Below are 8,308 nucleotides of genomic sequence, written 5' to 3'. Positions count from 1 at the left end.
GCCGCCGGGTGATCGCAGACAGGCAGGTAGGCAGGCAGCTGAAAAAAACCCCCTCTGGGGTCCTTGGGTCCTTCCTGGGTCTGTTGTCGCGCAGGCCGGGAGCTCCCGCGCTGGCCGGGAGCTCACGCGCACGCCGCCGGGTGATCGCAGACAGGCAGGTAGGCAGGCAGATGCTTTCAGTGTTCCTAGAATTCTGCCTGGCGTCATCAATTGAGGACTTGGATTTGTTTTAGTTTACGACGGTTTCAGTAAACAGTTGGCTGAATCCAGAGCAGGACTACAAGGAAGGAGGTGGGAGAGGAGAATCAACTCAGGGCCTGGCGACCGGAAGCAGGAGGGTGAGATTTTATGAACGGCATACTTAGAATTCAACCAAAAGGTTTAAGAAAAATGTGATGGAATCTAATGTGTAAGACATATCTTTAGAAAGTGTCTTAGTCCATTGTGTGTTCTATAACAAAATCCCCATAGCTGGGTAACTTATAAAGTAAGTTTTGTTTGGATCATGATTATAGTGGCTGGAGGGGACAGCATAGTGCTCAGCTCTCACATTAGCAGGTGCACACACAGAAAAAAAATCACATGAATAGAAAGAAAGAGAGGAGAGACCAGGCACCATTGTTTTATAACAATCTGCTCTCATGGGAATTAATCCATTCCTACCAGACCCAACAATCTCTGCAAGACTAGCATCAATCCATCCATGAGACCGGCGTCCCCACCGCCTAATTACCTTCCACAAAGCTCCTCTTAAAGGCTCTGCCACTTACACCACCACAGTAGGAATCAAGCTTCTAGCACAAGAATCTGTGAAGGATAAACCACAACCTAACTGTTATGACTTATATCTAGATGTCCCCCAAGAGCCTCATGCACTCATGGATGGGGCTTTTGGAAGGTGATTGGATTATGGGGGCTTCTAGCTTGATTATTCTTAGGATCTGGGGTCTGGTCAGAAGAGGTGGGTCACAGGAAGGGTGTATCTCATGCTGCTCCTCCCATTGTGCTCTGCTTCCTGACCACCATGAGGTGAGCAGCTCTCCTCCACCAGACCCTTCCACCTTATTGCTTCCACCTGGATCTAGCTGACTATGGCCTGAAACATCTAAAAATTGTGAGCCAAAATAAACCTCTCCTTCTTTAAATTGAGGGTTTTGGGTATTTTATCCCACTGAAAAAGAAAGTGACTAAGGCACTAACTGTAGCAGGAAGGCTTAGCTATAGATCATCTGTCCTATGTTTAAAAGATGGATGACATCTCTCTTAACTTTGTAGCTTGGGAGCCTGAAGCCTACCCTTGTGGTTAGTTCTGTTTATGTGAGACAATAGTGAGAGGCAAGAGACCTTTTCCAATTGAGCACTACTTGGCCCCACAAGTAATCATGAAGGATTAAGAGGTAGAATTCGAGTCCTTGTGCTTGTAAGGCAGGCACTGGAACCACTGAACTAAATCCCCAACCTAAAATTTTCATTTAATAGTTTCTGAACATTCACTGGTCACTTTGCTTGCCTGCTTTTAAAATCTACATTATTCTTGACTATTTTATCTTAGCCTTAAAACTGAATAGATTTCACAGTATAAAAATATGCTTTGGCTTACCCAGATCCTGAAGTTTTCACCTTATCCCAGATCACTAAGAATACTAGGAAGAAAATTAATAACTGCAAAATCACAACAGGTTCTGTGCAATTTAAAATCTTTTTCTGAACAAATTTAGATTAAATATCCCAGAGTTATGGTCTCTACGGTGTTCTTGATGCCTTTCAGCTTAAAAAGAAGTAGCTAGTTTTGTTCACAGCAAAACTGAGCAGAAAACAGTCTCACAGACCTCCTGCCCCTATACATATGTGACCTTCCTCATTATCAACACCCAGCCCCAACTGACCAGCTTCACTGCCCAACATTGCTGCCCAAAGTATATAGTGTACATTAGGTTCCACCCTTTGTGTTGTTACCCAGTGAGCTTGGATGAATACCTAGTGTCATGTACACATCATTAGTGTATCACAGAGATGAGTTTCATTGCCCTAAAAATCCTCTGCAGCCCACCTATTCATCCCTCCCTCCCCCTCTCCGACCTCCTCCTTGTCCCCATCGTCTTGCCTTTTCCAAAATGTCATAGAATTGGTGAGATGGTTAACTTTTGGTGTCAACCTGGCTGGAGAACCATAAGGATTAATTATGGGTTTATCTATTTCTGGGTGTTTCCAGAGGAGACTGGCCAGTACGTCAGTGGACTGGGAGTGGAAAATTTCCCTCAGTGTGAGCAGGCACCCTCACCCTCCAAAGGGATTGAAAATACCCAAGAAGATGCAGGAGACTTGCTCTGCTGTGCCCATCACTAAGCTAAGCCTCCATCCCTGGGCTCCGACTTGTGCCTTTATTATACAGGTCCATGATGCCAGGGCAGACGCAACCACACTGCACTTTGCAGAGGGGTCCAGGTTACCAACAAGGAGCAAAGGGAAGACCCCCAGGCCCATGAAGGAAAAAACACTTGCCCCTTCCAGTCACTTGCCCCTTTCTAGAACTGTTGCCCTGGCAACGTTCGTTCACAGGGTAGCTGTACATCCTTCCCACGGAAGCAAGTAAGTGCAGTTTGCAGTGTTTCCAGCCTTAGAACACCGGCTTCTTCTCCCTAGCAGCAGTAGAGGGATACCTGCACCTCAGAGGTCCCTGGTCTGCACCCTCTCTTTTCTTTTCTTTTTTTTAAACCAGGAATTGAACTCAGGACCTTGCACTTGCTAGGCAGAGGCGGAACCACTGAGCTACATCCCCAAACCCCGTTTCTTTTTTGGCCCGCTTTTTTGTCATTGTTGTTACTTTTTGAGACAGAGTCTTACTAAGATGCTAAATTGCTCAGACTGAGTGCAAATGTATAATCCTTCTGCCTCAACTTCTCAGTGTGCTCAAATTATTCTGCAATCCTTCACATTCTAGGGTGGCCCATTCCAGTCTCCTGCACATCCACATCTCCCCCACATATCTGGAAGAAATAGTCATTTTTTTCCAGAGTGTGTGTTTATTGATTTTATTTTATTTATTTATTTTTTAGACAGGGTCTTGCTATGTAATTCAGACTGGCCTAAAACTCACTATGTAGCCCAGGCTGACCTCAAACTCACAGCAATCTTCCTGCCTCAGCCTCCCAAGTGCTGGGATTACAAGTATGTGCCACCATTCGATATTGATTTTTTTTTTTTTTTTTGTACCAGGGATCAAACTCAGGCCCTTGTGCTTGCAAGGCAGGTGTCAGAACCACTAAGCCAAATCCCCAGCCCCTTGATTTTTTTTAAAGAGAGAAGCACAAAAGAACTGCTAGATCAGTTTTTTGAAATTGTAAGCCTTCAACAAATACTTACAGCTTGATTTTAGGCAGTGAGTGCTCATTGTTGGACTGACCTGGACAGAACAGGCTACAGAAAAATATAACCAGAGAACTTTGCTTTTCTTAGTGTTTGAGTCAGTCGTTACTTTGGCCAGCCTTCTTTAAAAAGCCCTGCAGGATATGTCTATGTAGAAACCACCAGTAAGTGTAAGTATACTTTTTGTCAGTCACCAGATAAGAGCCTATGGGGTTTGAATTATATGCTTTCCTTTTCTCCTTTTTCCATAGTTCCACTTTCTTACTCCTAGAACTTTTTTCTTCTTTTCTAGGCTCCAACCCCTTTCATTCTCTTCTTTTCCTAGCCAATTACTGATGACTCTTTCCAAATCTTCAGTCCTTGCTTTTACATCCAATGTATTATTCCCACCTGTGCAAACTCCAACACAAAGCATTTTTTCTTTTTTAACCATTTCTGTATAAAGAGATGGATGAGGAAAATGAGACCTTTCTACCAAAAAGACAAGTCCCTGAAAATGACAAATTAAGTAACCTAAGCCAGGTATAGTGGTACATATGTATAAACCTAGCACTTGGGAGGCTGAGGCAGGAGGATTGCCTTGAGTTTTAAGCCAACCTGGGCTACATGGTGAGTTGAAAACTAGCCTAAACTATATAGTGAGACTCTATCTCAAAAAATATATATAAATAACTAGAAACTCTTCCCCACCCCTTGCCTACTGAGGTGCCTCTGATAATCACTCTGTGTGGTCTTTCATTATACCCAAGAGCTGGTTCTGACTTCCCATCTAAATTGCAAATCAAAACAAATCTCACTGGGAATTTGGCTTGTGGATTTACTGTATAAATAGCACTGTTTCCTCCCTGTTGTGAAGCCTCAGGTCCCACTAAGTGGTCTGGGTAGAAAGGCCCCTTAGGCAAACATGGCTTTGCTTTTGTTAATACGCTTGCTGATCCTCCCTGGGTTTCTTTTTAAACTAGATAATTATTTATTTTATTAGTATATGTTTGTGATATGTAATAATTACATTCCTTTTGGGGAAATACATATCATATATATGTGTATATACAGATATATATCATATCTTGATCTTGTTTTTGAGATAGAGTCTCACCGTCTAGTCCAGGCTGGCCTCAAACCCACACTGCCTCAGCATCCCGAGTGCTGGGATTACAGAAATGTGCCACACACACACACACACACACACACACACACACACACACACACTATTTTGATCATTATCTTTTTCTTTCTTTTTTTTTTTGAGACAGAGTCTTGCTTTGTAGTTCAGGCTGTCCCTGAACTATGTAGGTTGGCCTCGAATTCACTGAGATCCTCCTTCCTCAGCCTCCTGAGTGCTGGAAATGATCATTATAATTTATATCCAGATGTCTACCCCAAAGCCTCATGCATAAGTGATTGGCACATGAGGTCACTATACTAAGGGGCAGTTTAGTCACTGACGAGTTTATAGCAAATGTGCTGCTAGGAGGTGGGGCCTGCTGGGAGAGTGGCCCAGAGAGGGTGCTTTTCCCCTTGGCACCTCCCTTTGCTCTCTGCTTCCTGTTTGCCAAGCCTTGTGCAGCTTTTCCTCTACCAGGCCCCTCTGCCATATGTCTTGCCTTAGAGCCAGCTGACCCTGCCAATCACCTGAGGTTCAAGGAGCTGTCGGGAGACACAGCGATGCAGACATGAATGAGACAGCCCTGCCTCAGAGTGGGCCAGGTGCCTTGGTGATCTCCTGGAGATTTCTAGGCACAGGTAGAACTCCTAACCACTAATGACCTCTCTAATTTGCTTGGTAGCTCTCCAACTACAAAACGCTACATCAGACAAACACACTGTGTTGAATACCTATAAATGAATACAGTCTTCTTGGATTGTGGTGTTACATAGCTTAATTACATATTCCTGACCTGCTGCTCTCCAGCCAAAGGGCAGAATGGAGGGTAAGCTCAGCTGAGAAAACAGGACAAGAAGGGAAAAGAGGGGACCCAGCACCCCCACTGTCCCGTGTCCACTCCTGGCTACAGACCACTGTGATGAAACTTTACCCAAAAGGAGAGCAGAGCACTCAATGGAGAACATCCTTGGCTGCAATTTATTTAAAAGAAGAAAGGGTAGCCGGGCGTGGTGGTGCATGCCTATAATCCCAGCACTCGGGAGGCTGAGGCAGGAGGATCACTGTGCGTTTGAGACCAGCCTGGGCTACATAGTGAGTTCCAGGTCAGTCTCAACTACATAGTGAGACCCTGTCTCAAAAAAACCTCCAAATAAATAAATAAATACATGAGGAAAGGGTGACATATTATAATCATATACATGTAGAAAACGCATGGAAGGCCAAGCATAGTGCTTCACACCTATAATCCAGTACTCTGCGAGACTGAGGTGAAAGGGTCACAAGTTCAAACCCAGCCTAAGCAATTTAGTGACTTAGTGAGACCCTGTCTCGAATTTTTAAAAAAATTAATTTAAAAAGGGATGGGGATGTAGCTCAATGCAAATGCCCTGGGTTCAACTCCTAGTACAACCAAGAAAGAAAGAAGGGAAGGACAGAAGGAAAGAAGGAAGTAAAGGAGGGAGGGAAGGGAAGGGAAAGGAGGGAAGACAAAGAGAAAAAAATCATGGAAGGAAGCTGCTAGCCCTGGGAGCCCATGGATAACTCTGAGAAGGGGAGCTGGGGGGCCAGAGTGGGGAGAGACTTCTTTTCTTGTGTCTGCTTTCATTCTATTTGTGTTCTTGAGGGTATATTGCTTCTTCCATGGAAGTGAATACAAAAGCTGATGGATACATTATTAGGTAGATTGTGATAATCATTTCATAATCTAGATAGATATTGTAAATATACACAAGTTTAATTTATCGATACACCTCACTAAAATCAGGGGGTGGCGAATAAGAAAAAGTTAAAGAACATTTTAAAATTCTAAAAATAAATAAACATAGAATTCCTACATGGCCCAGCAGTTTGCTCCTGAAGGCAAGCACCTGTCACCTAGCAGTGGGGACAGGTGCCACAGAAGGTGTGTGAGGTGATTCCATCCTGGTCCCAACATCCTTGAGGGTACAAACCTACAGGGCATGGGCCAGTCGCTGCCCGGGGCCTCTTCAAGCAGTCAGCAGATGCAGTAAATGTATGGGGCAGCTGATGGCATTGTGTGGCATCACATTTCACAATAAAGTTGTTTTGTTTTTGTTCTTGGTACTGGGGATCAAACACAGGACCTCACTCTTACCAGGGAGACACTATTCTGCTGAGCTAAATCCCCAGCCCCAGTACAGTTTTTTTGTTTTTGTTTTTGCTTTTTAAAAATAAATACAAGGCACATACTCTAAAAATAACAACAGAAGCATAGTGTCTCGCTCACTTCCTTGATGCTGGGACTCAATACCAGACACCCATACTTACTTAAAGGAGGTGAAGTTTACTTTGACTCACATTGTAGAATTTGAGCCCTTGCATGGTCAGTGGCATGGTGGAAGGGCCTGGCAGAAGAAAGCTGCTCATGTCATGGCAGCCAGGAAGTAGAAAGAAAAGGGAGGATCCAGGGAGGAGATAAACCCTTGGAGATCATGCCCCCACTGACCTATCTCCTCCAACCAAACTCCACCTCCTAATAGCAAGTCAGCTATAATGCCCCACAATCCAATCACTTCCCAAAGCCTCACCTATGATTGCACAAGATTTTGGAGGGACATCCAGATAGAAACCATAATGTACAGTAAATACATAAACCAGTACCATAGTCATTTAGTGTCATTACCAAGTATTACGTATAACATATAATTGTGTGTGTTGTAGTTTTATAGACTGACAGCACATCAGGTCTGTTTACACCAACATCTCCATAAACATGTAAGTAACAACACATTATAGTGTGACATTATAATAGCAATCCTACTGTCAGTGTGCAGAGTAGGAACCTGAAACACTGGCTAGCCATCCATCAGTCCTGTGGACTCTTTAAAGACAATGTGCTTTGGAAATAGAACCTAATGAGATACAACCAAAATTCAGAATATGATCCCACAGCTTGCCCTTAATGTTATCTCACTGAAAATGAGTCTCGTTTTTGTGCCAGCGTAACTGTGACAACACATTTCTTGAAAAACTGAATTAATAGACACTTTTCTTGACACTGCTCCTCTTAGCAGCACATGGGCTTGGAATAAATTCCTGATTACAGTTCTTCACCTGAAGCTGGGCACAGGTCCAGCCTGGCCACAGAGTCATTGCTGTCAGTGAAGACAGCTGGGATCTGTCATCCCAAGGTCCTGCTGTCTTGTCAGTCAGGTGGGGAGGCACATGTGTAACACAACTTCCATGAGCAGTGGCCTACAGGTCCTGTCCCAGTCCCTATGCCACTGCAGTCCATCCTGAAACTCTGACCCAGGTCACTTAACATGTCTCCTCAGTTCCTTCAGCAACTCCAAGCCACTTGGAAACAATCACACTAAGCATGAAAGCAGGGAAATGTGTCTCAATTTGACGTGGAGACCTTGGCCACTGCTTTCTCTGTGCTCTGTAATTGCATTGGCCTGCTGGGACTATGACTACCTGGTTTGAGTCACAGAAACTTATTTCCTTGCTGTTCTGGGTGCTGGAAGTCCGAGACCATGGTATAACAGAGCTGATTCCCTTGAAGGCCTCTCTCCTTAGCTTATAGATGGCAGTCTTCTCCCTGTGTCTTCACATGGTCACTCCAATGTGTGTGCCATGTCCCAATCTCTATTCTAACAATACCAGTCAGACTGGATTTGGGCCCTTTAGATAGCCTATCTCTTTAAATACAGCCACATTCCAAGGTACTAAGGGTGAAGGGTTTTACATATGAATTTTGGAAAGCCATAATTCAATGAGAATATATTGTTGTTGTTGCTCTTGTGCCAGGGATTGTACCCAACGTCTTACTACTGAGCTACTTCCCCAGAATTTTTTTTTTTTTTTTTTTTTTTT

Source organism: Fukomys damarensis, unplaced genomic scaffold (genome assembly GCF_012274545.1).
Source record: "Fukomys damarensis isolate Sample0158 unplaced genomic scaffold, DMR_v1.0_HiC HiC_scaffold_16, whole genome shotgun sequence".
Lineage (NCBI taxonomy): Eukaryota > Metazoa > Chordata > Mammalia > Rodentia > Bathyergidae > Fukomys > Fukomys damarensis.
This window is presented reverse-complemented; position numbering follows the sequence as displayed.